This window comes from Acinonyx jubatus, chromosome E4, assembly GCF_027475565.1.
Source record: "Acinonyx jubatus isolate Ajub_Pintada_27869175 chromosome E4, VMU_Ajub_asm_v1.0, whole genome shotgun sequence".
NCBI classification, from domain to species: Eukaryota; Metazoa; Chordata; class Mammalia; order Carnivora; family Felidae; genus Acinonyx; species Acinonyx jubatus.
This window is the reverse complement of record NC_069395.1, coordinates 12,280,225-12,294,772: the sequence shown is the minus strand read 5'-3', so window position 1 is coordinate 12,294,772 and position 14,548 is coordinate 12,280,225. Positions and strand designations below refer to the sequence as shown.

Here is a 14,548-nt window from a genome sequence, read left to right as displayed (position 1 = left end):
AATTTTGAAGTGGACAGGAGGAGACGAGAGTTCTGGGAACCATACCACCAACAGGATGTCATCTCGTGGGCTGACGAGAGGGCACACGAGAGGATGCCTGTACATCCCGGAACAGTCTGGGCTTGTGCTGGCTGTCCTTGAATAATTTTTGCAGCCTCCTTTCCACTCTCACATGTGTCCCAGTTTGCATGATCGTGGGCCAAAAGACTCAATAGTCTTAAGCTGTCAATTCTCCTGAAATTGATGTATAGAATCCACAAAATTCCAATCAAAATCTCAGCAGGCTTTTTCGTAGAAACCGTCAGACTGATTGTAAAAGTCATATAACCACACAAAGGGCCTAGGAGAACCAAAATGGCTTTGAAAGAGAAGAACAAAATTGGAGGACTAACAGTACATTGGTTCAAGCTTCTTATAAACCTACAGCACAGGGTGATATTGATATAAATGTAAACAACAAAACAGCAACAACAAAAACAATGAAAATAATAGAAAGTCCGGAAGACGCATTCATGTGGACAACTGATTTTTTAAAAAGTGCAAAAGCAATCTAGTGGAGAAGAAATAGTCTTTTCAACAAAAATGCTGGAACAGTTGGCTGTTCATATGCCAAAAAAATTGCACTTTAATCCACACCCCACACATCATACACAAAAATGTACTCAAAGTGGATCATAAGCTTAAAGGTCAATCTAAAACTATTAGAACTTCTAGAAGAAAAAAGTAAGAGGAAACCCTGACTTTGGATTAGGCCTTAAAGAACAAATCAATAAATCAGATTTCATCAAAATTTAAAACCTCTGCTCTGGGGAAGACACTGCCATAGAATGAAGAGGTAAATCACAGGAATGGGGAAAAACGTTTACAATTGTGTATCCAATAAGGGCGTTGTTATCTAGCAAATATAAAGAACTCTCAAAACAGAAGAAAACAAACCAGTGTCTTTTTAACGGGCAAAAGGTTTTCACAGACCCTGGATCTGAAGAGATACAGGATGGCAAATATTCACATAAAAAGATGCTCATCATCATTCATCGTGAGTAAAAAAAATTAAAACCACAATGAGATACTCCCACACACCTATTTAAAATAATGACCATACCAAAATAAAATGAAATAATAAAATAAAATAAAGCCCAAAACAAGCATTGAATGGGATGGGGAGGAACTAAAATCTTTGTCCTATACACTGCTGGTGGAAATGTAAACTTTACTTTAGAATTTAGAACGTAAAAATCCTTCAGAAAATGATGTAGCCGTTTCTTGAAATGTTAACGTAGATACCTACCTTAGGAGCCTACCATTCTACTATTTACCCAAGAGAAAAGAAAGCACGTATCAATGCAATGAATTATGCATAAATATTCAGGGAGCTTTATTTGCAATATCCAAAAATTCACAAACAACCCAAATGTCCAGCAGCAGGTGGACAAATGAGCTGCGATGTATCCATGCTCTGGAACACCAGTCGGCAACCGCAAGGAATGAACTATTGATACAAAACACAGTGAATCTCAAAATAGTGATGCAGGGTAAAAGTAGTCAAGCCATAAAGAAAATCTACTGCATGATTTCATTTATGTGAATCTCTAGAAAATGCAAACTAATGTATAGTGACGGAGAAATCAGTGGTCGCCGGAGAAATCAGTGGTCGCCGGAAAATGCAAACTAATGTATAGTGACGGAGAAATCAGTGGGGGCGGGATGGGGAGGTGACTATTTGGAGGGGACACGCAGAAACTTTGCCAGGGAGGTGACGTACAGGTGCATTGTCCTGATTGTAGTCAGAGTTTCATGGTTTCATGGGCATATGCGTATATCAAAACTTAAAAATTGTACACGCTGAATACGTACAGTTTATGATGTGGCATTTGTGCCGTAGTAACACTGCCAAGAAAATGTATGAGTAATTTGGCCAGATCTCATGTGAGTAAGTGATAGGGTTGGGATTTGAACCCAGGTTTCTGGCTTCAGAGTCCACGCTCTTAAGTCTAAGCCACTAAATATATAAAGTGTGGCTACTGCTACCATGATCATTATCATTCTCCAGTCCTAAGCCTCTCTTCCATAGATACTGACCCTTAGCCCCAGAGAAACAAAATGACTTGCCAAATTTCCCCTATGAGTGAGCAACAGACCAGAGTCTGTTCCTGCATTTCCTGATTCCCACCCCGGAGATGGGGCCCTTCTTCTCTGTGATGAAACCCTTTGCCACAGTCAATGCGGGACACAGGGTGCTACATGCAGCGAGGAAGCACCCCCTTAAATCCTGGTGCCGCCACCGGCTGAGTAAGTGTGGATTGCTCATGTGATGTCTTACTGGGAGTTGAGAACAAAAAAGGCCTGGTTTGGATGACAAATTATAAGGTCACTTCAGCAATATTTGACCCTGGGACACAGGAGATTGCCAAAAAGGAGCAGAGGACATTAAAAGGAGAGGTGAAAAACTGAAGACCATTGTCACCACTTCAGGACTTTTCCCAGCCTGGACTCTGAGAATAGTGTCCAAAGGGGCTTCTGGAACCCCACCAACGGGTGCTGAGAAACACAAAACTCCAGTTACCATGGCTTTCGTGTTGACAGGCAGGGAAGTGTCCACCTTAGAAAGCCTTCGAGAACTTTTCTCCCCAGGACTTCAGGGAGCCAATACTGTAATAACAAGATCCAGGTTTTATGTTTTTAACAACACGGTAACAGGAAAAAGTCTTTCTGGCATCTCAGGTATTCTCCTTCCTGCCCTTGTATTCCATTCACTTCCTTCATTCCAGCCACCAAACAGTTCCTCAGATAGAGACAGTGAGGAGACCTCTCTTATGCCCTTCCCAAATCCGTATGATCAATCTCCCCCCCGCCACCCCGCTCATACATGCACACGCACACACGCACACACACAGACACACACACACACACACACACACACACACAAGGAGAACTATGTAGGCAACTTTCTATTTTAGTTTGGAGCTCCTCCTTAAGAAGATCCTAAAACACAAAATCAAATGTAAACAGTTTATTTGAGAGGAAATCTCAAGAAACACTGTCAGGGGAATGAAGAAGTGAGATGGGGAGGGGAAGACAGCCAGTTATAGGGTTGTTATCAAGTAAGTCATCGCTGCGGACAATTAGAGCTTAACCCCCCTGCCGTCTCTGGGAGCCAGTGCAGAAAATGCACCTCCCGGTCATGCCGCCAGCTGAGTAGTGACGGGGCTGAGCTATTTATACACTAAAGCCCAGCAGTCATCGATTGAGTCGATGCCGCCTTTAACAAGCTGAGTCTAGTGAGGGAGATAGAAACGTAAACAGTATAAACTCCTCGATGGCTGCTCTGTGTCTTATTCAGCCTTAATCTCAGCCTGACGTAGGGTGGCTTCCTGGCACCCAGAGCCTCTTATGCTGAAGGCAAAGCAGGAGCCCAAAGCGAGATCCAGCGACCCAAGAGAGACTTCAGGCAAAGATACGCAGATACGCATTGGGAAGCTGGCCGTCATGCACCGAAGTGGTAAGACTAAGGGTGGGACACAAAGAGTCGCTTTCCTAAGGTATTACAGCATCACTTAGCAAGCACTGACTAACATATTTAGTGGAGCATGCCCACCAGATACTCATGGGCTCACCCACATTTCCCAGCCATGTAGCCAAAAGACTGTGAACAGAAGTGACATGCATCATTTCCAGGCAAAAGCATTTATGAGTCAGTGTGCAACCCTTTCGCCCTCCCTTCCCCTAGGAGAGCAAGCCCAAAGCTATACATTCCAGGTTAGCTACAGGATGCGGTCATACTGGATCCTGGTGTTACCACTGGGAAAGGAGTTGATCTAGAAGGCAGCGGGATCCCCAGCCAGCTCTGTGGAAAAGAGAAACAAACCTATATGTGTTCAGCCTCTGAGATTTCCAGGGTTATTTGTTACTGCCACATAGCTTAACTGAACCTGTCTAATATGCCAAGATCTTTTGTCCTGATTTCAATTTTATGTATTCGTTCAACAAATAATTACAAAGACATGAACTGACATGTGATTACTATGTCCCAGGCAATATTTTTGGTGCTGGGGAAATAGCAGTGAACAAAAGGACAAAAAAAATGTCTGCCTTTATGGATGATCATAGATACTAGTGAGAAGTCCCTCTTGCCATAAAGGAAAAAAGTTTGCTTCTCTTCACAGTAGTTGTAAGAGGTGCGATAGGAAATAAGCATCTAGAGGGAAAGATGTTCTGGTATTTTGATAGGAGGAAATCCGTCAGTTGATATGCGTGAGGCAAGGCTGTTAGAGAACAAGAAAGGAAAATCTCAAGGCAAACTGCTTTTTGCATACTGTTTCAACATTTGTTAAATACCCATCATGGGCCAGGCTTGATGCTGGATGGCAGAGATCAGAAGATAACTGAGAATAACACCGTGCTTCCCAAGCTGAGTCTAGTGAAGGGAGAGAAATATACACCACGTATAAATTCCTCAATGGCTGCTTTGTGTATTATTAAACTTTGAATCTCGGCCTGACATATGGTGATGCCCAATAAACGTTTATGAAATCTACTAATGATGACATACTATTGTTTCACTTGAGCTGAAAAAAAAAAAAACGGCATTAAAAGAACAAATCAACCCACATCTCTGCGTATCCTTGCCCTCAGCTTTGCAAAGCAGTCCTAACAAGACCAGGGCTGTGACTTCCTACGTCAGTCCCGGAGTTCATGGCACATGGCTCTGCAGTCAGCTGAAAGCAGTCAGCTGAAAGATTGGGCTCTGGGGAGATGAGCATCAAAGGCCTAACAGCTGTTCAGAGCTCAACATGAACTTGAAAGCTGGACACAATAATCCATAAGATGGAATGTTAGCCCCCGGGACTAAAACTCAATCAGCAACGTTCCATTTGAGGCATGTCCCGTCTACATACATCACTGCAAATCCCAGCACTGCGTTGCAAGGACTTGCGAACATTTCAAGAAACTAATACCTCTAGCGTTGCCCCAGTTTTAGAGAGAAGTAGAGACGCTGTGTGCATCCAGAAAAGAAGCCAGACGGGCGCATTTGTTATGTCTCGGGATTCCTTGTTGCCATATTCTCACCTCCAGAGATGTTCTCTGCCATCCACACGCCTCTGTCCTGCTGGGACTCTCTTGGTTTCTGTAATAGGTAAGCAGATCCTGGGGAGAGTCTCTGGCAGATTGTGCTTTGGGGGAACTGCCAAGCTTCGGAGCTACAACATCTTTTATGAATTACCACAATCAAAATAAATCAAAGTTGTAGAAACGTGTAAACATTTACCATTGAGCAACACAACTTACAGCAAAGTTGTTCTTCCCCTGAAAACAGGGCACCCTCAACCTCTTCTTTTCCAGGAAACGTGACAGGTTCAGGAAATCTCCGACCTAGGAGTCACCGCTCATCCAGGGGTCTGTGAAGAAGGTGAGCACTAACGCCCCCTGATGGACCTCGTCCCATTACCCAGATGGTCTGCGGTGTATCACCTCTGGCCATCCTTGTACTCCCGGGGCCCCATTTCTTGATGACTGTTTCACTGCTGGCAGATGAGCTCTATTCAAGATACAGAATACCTGTAAGGGCCTGCTCCGGGTCACCAGCCCCTTTTATCCTCAGGTGAATTCCTCTCACTTAGCTAACAGCGCTGTCTAGCCAGTAAAAAGCTCTGTGAAATCGAATCCAATGCACCGTAAAGCTTAAACCACCTCTTTCCCCTGGATATACAGCCTACCCTGTATCTTACCCCAACAATTGGAAATCATCTTCCCTGACCCACTCATAAAGCATCAGAAACCAGTTGCTTCTCACCACTAGTCGTCTATTTTTGGAAATAACTGCAAAGTGAGCATATGGTCAGTCACAGTTCTGACTCTTTAAAACAATGCCTGTTGATTTTTCATCTTCTCCCCTCCCCCCCTCCCCCCACACCCAATGACTCGATTCTCTTTCTTGGCCACCCACCCCCTCCCGTGACTTTAGCCCTAAGGATTGTTTTTCCTTCCTTCATTCCCTCCCCACCCCAAATCCTTACCCTGGTACCACAGCAAACCACATCTTACCTATGTGGAATGCAGAAGAAACGTTTGCCTTTGGAGATTAAAAAGTCCTCCCGCCAATTAAGTAAACACTGGCCACACCACAGAGCTGGTATGTTATTGCAGAGCGCCAGAGAGCACAAAGCCAGAGTTTTGGGCAGAGTTGTGTCAAAAGGAACCTCAGGCTTTGGCCTGGACTCCAGGGAAGAGACGAAACGCACTATGCACACGTCAGAATGCCAACTACACCTGTATGCGTGCATGGCTACGGTGTCAGAGGACGTGATCAAACAACAGGATCTTCTTAATGAATAGCTTGTGGGATTCCCTCTCCTCCTCCCAGAGGGGATCCAGGCTGAGATCAAACACGGCATCTTTGGAGGCTCCTCTCCAGCAACAGCAGGCCGACGCTGGAACAATGTTGTCAGTCGGGCATCTTCACAGTCTGGTGCTTCGGGAATTGCTGCACAAAAGGCCGAGAGCCAGACGGTGCCACAGGGATCAGCCAAGTGCACATCTTTCCCGAATTCTTAGGGTTGTGGCATTCTTAACCACGACTGTACAACAGGACGGTGGGACCGGGGAAGGGTTACATGAGTATTTTCAGTGCACCTGCGTTTCGGTATGGACAACTGGCGACTGTCTAAGATGAAGTGTTAAGTTCAGATATGCATCGTTGAGCTAAGGCAGGCCGTTCGGAGAGGGAATGCGGCACGCCGTTCCCATTCTGTGCTGGATTTGCCTAATGGCAACAAGAGGGTCATTTCAACTCCCCTTCTCCATTTCCCCATCCTTCAATTCTTCAATAGAGCACCTGAGAGGACCAAGAAATAAGAAGGTTCCCCTGTGAAAAGTCCCCCCAGTATACCCATGGAAATTTACTCAATTATTAATATTTAAAAAAAAACACCCCACTGAGAGTTTCCATTTTTCCCTGGGTTCTTAATATGGGGTTACTTTTGCCCACGGCATCCAAAAGTGAGTTAATTTTATTAAGAACATTTTGAGACAGCTAGAATGTCAGAAGTTGACACTCCCCTCCCTCCAGTCCTCCATTCCTGGTCACACTGTTAAATGACAGCTGGCCCCAAAAGCCAACCGTGCCTTTTTTCAATATCTCAGCCATTCTGTGGATAGCATTTGTTTCCCATGGCTGCCAAGGAGACAATCTGGCTCTCATTTCCTTTGAAGAAGAGCCCGTTCTGATGAGTCAGGTCTACATTGGGAATAATTAGGTCAAATAAATGAGGCCTTCCAGCTGCCTGTGGCATCACTCAACACCCCCATGTTGCAGATAAAGGAGACAACGCTGGAACAAAAGCAGAGGTTATCTATTGTGAGTTATACCTACCTCTTGCCCAAGGGATGTTATCAAAATGTATGCAAAGTAACCATGTCTCCTCTCTTTGCATCTGGAAAAGTGAACACTGATCCACATGATCGTGTGCTGGTCCCACTGCCTTCCCAGCCTACGAGAGAAGGCTCCTGTCCCGTGAGGCACTACCAACCAGCTGGAAGTTCTCAAGATGCCTTATGTCACATTTGCCCTTGTGGTCTCCCCGTCACCTTATCCTGGGCTGCCACGACCACTGGCAGGAGAAAGAGGAAATTCAGTGAGGTTGGAGTCATACGCCAGGTCTTGTCAGTTAGTGTCAGTTCATCATTCAGGCAAGACTCTCGGGTAGTTTACCAGTTCGCTCAACAACCCGTACACACAGCAGATTAACCCGGGCTCAGATTAGAAATGCCAACCTGCTACCCGGATTCAGGAGCTCCCCCCTCTCTCCCAGATCTGGGTGGCAGTAAGTAGGGAACTTCATCCAAGAGTCTCATTACTTAGGGGGGTGAGGGGAGGAATCTTTGTTTCTCTTTCTCTCTCATCTCTCTTTTTCTTTAACTTTATTCAACTATTGAGCAATTATTATAATGGAAGGGCTCTCAAAGGTTGCACCATGAAATCCCACCAACCCGGGATTTCGTACCCAATGTTGATGTAGGTCACGGTCCTCCTGCAAGGGCTGATGATACATCCCACCCTACATCAGGCTGACCAGATCACGTGCTCTTTCCAAGCAGCCTGGTCTCGCAAAGATCCCACCCCTGTTTAAATCAAAAGCACCATCGGAAGCAAGTGGATTATCTTGAGATGTGCTTGGCGTGTCTCCCCACGGGTTCCATTATTTTGGGTTACACCAACTCTACAAAAAATGAGGAACTTTCTATCTCTTAAAAAGTAAAACGAGGAATTCAGCTTACATCGAAGTAGCAGGAACAGAAGTACTGCCTCCCAGCCCGTCCTTCCCAGCTGGCTATGGGACTTGAGGCATCTCATGCCCACCAGATGGTACACGGTGCCTGAGGAGAAGCCCAGGGAGGACAGAACAGCTGTGAGCCTCAAAAATGAGCCCATTTTCAACTCCACTGGGGCAACAGACTGTCAAAAAGTGGCTCATAAAATAGCTTTTTCATTTAGTCACTCAATAACTAATTACAGAGTGACTGCTGGGTACAAGGCATTTTTCTGCCCCTGCTCCCCCGCCCCAGGTGTGAACACCAGCCCTGCAGTCCCTCCAACGTACAGCAGACGCTAAATCCAGGAGGCGGCTCAGGCACCAGAGTAATTCGCAGTTATGGGAGGTGAGGAAGGCTGGCCCCAGGAGGCTCCGTGGAAAGCGGCAAATTGCTCACAATCCATTATCCATCTCCTACACAGTCCTCCCCCATCCCCCCCACCCCCACTCCCACCATCCTCATTTCCTCTGACATGAAATCTCCAGGTCTAGGCTGAGAGCCCTAACCCCACACTGCCTGCGCATTCACCCAAGAGAGAGAACATCACAACCCTAACTGAGGAGGAATTGCTTTTTTTTTTTTTTTTTTTTAATCTCCTTGCAGCCTTTAAACAATCTCATTCACTTGCCTTGCCCTAATCTAACTTCCTCTCCCGGGATATGTCTGCAAGACTCATTACTAAGAAATGCTGGCCTCGGCCACATCATAGGCTTAAGACTCCAGCCCCTCTGCTGCCATGAGCAAACCTCAGCTGTTCCAAAGCGAAGCCGTATTTCACCTCTCCCAAGAGGCCAGATCGAAGCCACACTACAGATTCCAGAAGGATGGGCAGATGCGGGGTAAGAAGGGAGACTCCCTCACTGGGCCAAGGGAGCCGCCTCGGGTCCTCTGTCCTCCAAGAGCACACGGCTAGCTTTGTTCCCGTGTCCCAAACAGGGTGCAGCATGGTTCATGCACGCACCAAGTTCGGTGTGCCCTTCAGGTCAAGGGCGGGAGTGATGTGTGCGCCTATGTGCAGCCACTGTAGACTGGGGCTGGGCTTAGTGAAGTGAGTAGAGGGAGGCGAGGTCCAGCAAGGCCCATTAATTCATATGAGCGTTGTCTTAGCTGGCTGGACTGGAAATGAATTCATAGCCAGGCAGCCTCGGGGCCCTGCTGCTACAATCTGGGGTGGGGACCACAAAGAGTTTTCATTGCTGGTCATACAAATGGAACAAAACTTTCAAACGCAATTTCCTCCTGTTTTTTCCCCCACCCTGTGTCATCTTTAATCTGTGTTGGGGAGGATGTGAAGATCTTGGCTGGATCAACAGCACAGAGGAGAAGGAAAATCCTGTGATGTGAAATATTCTCCAGCAAGAAAAGCAATAGGAGAGGTGACCGCGAAGCCACTTCAGCTGTTTGTGTGCTCTCTCTCTCTCTCTCTCTCTCTCTCTCTCTCTCTCAGAATCCCTCCAGTAAATAGTTAAAAAAAAAAAAAAAAAAAAAAAAAAAAAAAAGATGATGGCTTTGGAGCGCATGTTTTTACTGGAATTGGAAGGGGTTTTATCAAGAGAAGTCCAGAACACTCCCTTCTCACCTGAAGGAGGACAACACCATCCGCGCCCCCCTTCGCCCCCATTACAGCACCAGCTTGGGGAAGAGAGCTCATGAGCTCTTAGCAATTCCCCTATTTGCAGACTGAAGCTCCTTTGCTCAAAAACTGATGAATACGTTTTCTTTTGTGGCATGAGAATAGGTGACCTTTTCCCCCTGAATTCCCATCCTGGGGGCCAGGGAAGAGAGCCCAGGATCCCTTCTCTTGGCCCTTGCACCGTGGGAAAGAGTATCCAGAGTTGAAAAGCCTGAGAAATGTCCTGGAACAGCTTTGAAAGTCACTCAGCGTGAGCGTTTGCCCTCTGAAAAATCATCCCCGTTGTATCGCGACAGGCACGCCTCGGGGTCTGTGACCCGGTCCCAGACACAGAGCTGATTCCCTGTGTCAGCAGATTCACACCACTTGTCTCGCTTCTGAAAACAGTTTCTAAAGAATTATCTGGTGAAGTCAGTTTCCTAGGAGAATCCATCACATCTCCCCAGCAGATATTTCCACCCTTGCAAACCATTAGATAAACTTAAAGAACAAATTAGTCCTCACTGTCGGCCCCCCCAGCCCTCTCCAGGCCACCACTTAAATCATGCTACTTTCTCAGTGGATTTGAAGCAAGCTTTCAGATCGGAGCCCTCCAACCAAGAGCCCAAGGACATAACTCATAAGAACAATCGCCCAACAACTGTCTCTTCAACTTCTCCCATCTGGTATCTGCTCCCTTGTGAATGGGGCACCCACCAGCAGGAAGGGTTAGGGCTGGGGTGAGTTAAGTCTTGAAAAGAAAGGGGTGACAGAAAAGGAGTGAGATCAAAACGGTCCCAGGAGGCAAGTGTCGGTCAAGGGTTTTGAAACCCTTCAAATAGCTACTTCTGCTCTGTCTTGATTTTGTCCCACTCTCCAGTGTTACATACCTGCCACCCTAGAAACCATGAGCTCTGTGTGGCCACTGGCAATCAGCTGCTGGTCACTTTATAAAAGAGTCTGCTCCTCGCCAGAATCAGAACAAAATCTACGTTGATTCACTTGGTATCCCTAAACTGAATTAAGCATCAGAGCGGCACAGTAGGCTGGGAGAAGGACAGATTTCGCCATCAGGTAAGCCCGAGTTCCACGTTTTGCCTTTGACACTGGTGGTCAAGGCAGGCAAGGTGGTCAAGGCAGGTTGGTCACGGAGTCTCTGCTGTCTGCTCTGTAAAACCGAAGTGGTTACACTTACCTTGTATGACTCAAATAAGAATAAAATGGGGGGGGGGGGGGATGAAATGACAGTAGCTATTTAACGCACTTGATGGAGTGTCCTAATGAATAGCACCTAGTTCCCTGTGTCTTTGATGTACATACAGCCATAACTGGGATCCCATCATTAAACTGGTTCCGACATTTTGACTTTGTCTCGGTTTCCTTTATAAGTTAACAAAAAACGCCAATAGCCAGCCCAGGTACCCATAATCGTTGTAACATTTATGCACCAAGATCATAACAAGGTAAATTATAAAGGCAAGTTATTTCACACAAAAAAGGTAAAGGGAAGGCTGCAAAGAGACGAGAAATAAATTCATAACTTTAGCTGCACATTCTCTCAGAGAAAGAGGTCTTACTGTATTTTAATATGTCATTTTAACATATTTTTATACAGTATAGAATATAATATTATAGAGAACATTTATTGAATTGTAGAATTTCAGGGTCATTTAAGTCCAAATTCTTCACTGATACCCGCATACCATGTGAAATACTCTTTACTTTTAATAAGTATTTTTATGTTTATTTATTTTGAGAGAGAGAGAGAGAGAGAGCAGGGAAGGGGCAGAGAGAGAGAGTCGGAGACAGAGAATCTCCAGCAGTCTCTGCACTGTCAGCACAGAGCCCAAAGCAGGGCTCGAACTCACAAAGCATGAGATCATGACCTGAGCTGAAATCAAGAGTTGAATGCTCAACCGACATGAGCCACCCAGGTGCCCCAAAATACTCTTTACATTTAATTTACTCTTTAGAATGTTTTTTTTAAAAGGCTATCTGAAGATTCCCTGAGGTAAACAAGATAGTCACAACCCAAGAATAAGAGGTTAAAAGCGATGAGGGCAGGTAACTTGAGAGAATCCTCTCGGTTCATAGATACTGAGCTGTAACTGGATATATGCCCTATAATTTCTCTTCAGAAGAGATGGGTTAGAAAGAACTTACAGATCTAAATGTAGTGGTTGTTCCCTCGTGAGCCATGGCCACTGCCGACTGACCGTGCGGTGAAAGGCGATGCTCAGTTGGCCCACTCCTGTGTTTCCCAGAGCGTGGCCCATTGCGTCCAAGTCCCCTAGGGAAGATGCGGTGGTGGGGGTGGATATTGAAAATGGGACTCCAGCCCTGAACTCCTGAACAGAATCTTTGAAGATGGTTCTGAAATTAGCGTTTTGCACCAAAATTTGCATTTGTAATAAATTCTGTGAAACCCTATCTGTCATGTGAAAAAAAGGGATGAGACAAAACATCATAGTCACTATTGGAAAGAGGCAAAAGCAGCTTACACATTAATGGAGAGAAAGAGGAAAAACAGAAAGCCAGTCATCTTCTTAATGTGTGGATGTGTCATAATGTGTCATTTAAAAAGCACCCCTGTAACTCATTCCCATTTCAACCGCCTCTGGGAGAATCCAACTAGAAATATTGCCCTACGCTTTTGAAATGACTCTCAAAGTTTAGTCACATTTAAAATAAAAGGGTAGACACAGAAAATATTCATTTGCCTCAATGTATTACTCAAACACTCAATATTGCATTTTTCTAAAGAGTCCAAACACGAAGTTCTTTAGAGAAAGAAAAGACTACTGGGGAAAAAATATTGTTTTGTTGGGTCTGAATGCATCTTTCTAGAAAACCAATTATGCTGCATTCAGCCACAGGAGAATAAATTCTTCAGAAAGATTCTCAGGAGATAATAGAAGTGAACTGTTGAATGTAAAATCACAAGCAGGAAATTTTTTTTAATTTCTAGGAAGAAGAATCAGCACCCTCTTCCAGTTCATGGAGAGATGTGGAAAGCTGAGTAATATTTGCCAAAGGATAAGTGCCTCCTATTCATTCTATTCTAACGTAAGCTCCTGAGAACCAAACTGTAAAACTCTGTCACAAGTGAAAATAAAAAGAGTAAAAACATGATAGAAATCCAAATCCACACCACCCATGAAATGAAGGTTGCGATTTCACCTTGGTCATTAGACCACATAACCTTATACTTACCAACAGGCCTTTTCACTTTCCTCGTTCCTATGCCTCTGTCACACCCTTAACCACATGCCATCTGCCTAAAAGCAGACTGAGGAGATTGTCATGCTAAGATAATGAGATAAAAGTCAAGACATATAAAGTACTACAGAATCCTTAGAAATTAGAGGTAATATCCACCTGGGGTGATAAAGAAAGAGTTCATAAAAATGATATTTTCAGAGATAAGAAGAGTGAAGTTCAACAAACAGAGATGAGATGACTGAGAAAGGACATTATAGAAAGAGAGAATATGAGTAAAAACGTGAAGGTCAAAAATGAGGGACACAAGTAAGAAAGGCTATGGCTCTCTTCCACTTTCCCTCCACGTATTTCATCAACCTTTAATCGTCTCTATTAGACTCTTTCAACCTGCTTATCTCTCCAACCTGCTTAACATTCAATTCTCTGTATCATTATTCTCATTTATACCCTCAGTACCTTTCTCCACCTAGACTATTGTGACAATATTCTACCCACTTCCTCATTTTTGGATAAATCTACTCACTGCTCAGTTTCACATAGATTAAAAGCAGGATTGGATCGCCCAATGCCTACTGAATAAAGCCCTAAACCCCTACTCTAGTATTTAATGTTCCACTCTGTCATTCTAGTTTTTGGTCTCAAAGTTTCCCTTCACACAGGTACACAGAGGTCAGATAATAAGTGAAGAAGATAACAAGAGGACTGACTCTCAATTAAATAGCTATGGATGACCTTTGAGAGCCCACTCTCAACAGAGTGGTGGAAATAAGCCACAATGGATATGGAAAAAAAAAAAAATGAGGCATAACAGTGAGCTAAAGAGGTGTAAGTAGCTAGCTAGTATAGATAATTTGGGGCGGGGGGGAATTTGACAATAAAAATAATATGAATAATAGGATGTTATGCCGGGAGAGTTCAGAGTGCCAAGGAATGGCTTTTTGGTGCTGATGGTAGTAATAAATGGTGATGGGAGTAGTAGATAGTGGTGGTGGTGTCCCTGTTTGTGCTGGGTAGGAACTGGAGAGAGGAGACTGAGTCCCAGGTTTCCCTCTCCAAAATCACAGCAAAAATAAGAGGTGTTCACCCACAACCACATAAAAGTGGGGAACAAGTCAAAAGCCCTTACCAAGCCAACAATCTACAGAAAAATCTTAAAAACATTTATCAGAACCATGACTTTGAGTAGCAAATTTATTTCAGCATATTTGGGGAGAGGAAGAGGCAATGTCAATTAAATATAAACTTATTTATGTATTTGCTTATTCCCCAAACTTGTTCCAGAAAGAATCTAAGGCAGCCACAAAGTGCTAGGTGCTGGATAAAAGCCACCACAGCCTGGAATGTGAGCTAAACTCCCTTGGCCACCAGGGCTATAAGACCCAAGCAAATAGATCGTAAACAAAG

The 14,548-nt window shown here is 44.6% G+C and overlaps 1 long non-coding RNA gene across 1 annotated transcript; it reads left to right on the top strand.

Annotated features, from left to right (window-relative positions):
• Nucleotides 1-2,570: 2,570 nt before the first annotated feature.
• LOC106979496 (uncharacterized) lies at nt 2,571-13,729 on the top strand. Its single transcript, XR_003425739.2, has 4 exons — nt 2,571-2,721; nt 3,353-3,499; nt 5,341-5,407; nt 12,891-13,729. It is a non-coding gene; the product is annotated as an uncharacterized LOC106979496 (long non-coding RNA).
• Nucleotides 13,730-14,548: the final 819 nt, after the last annotated feature.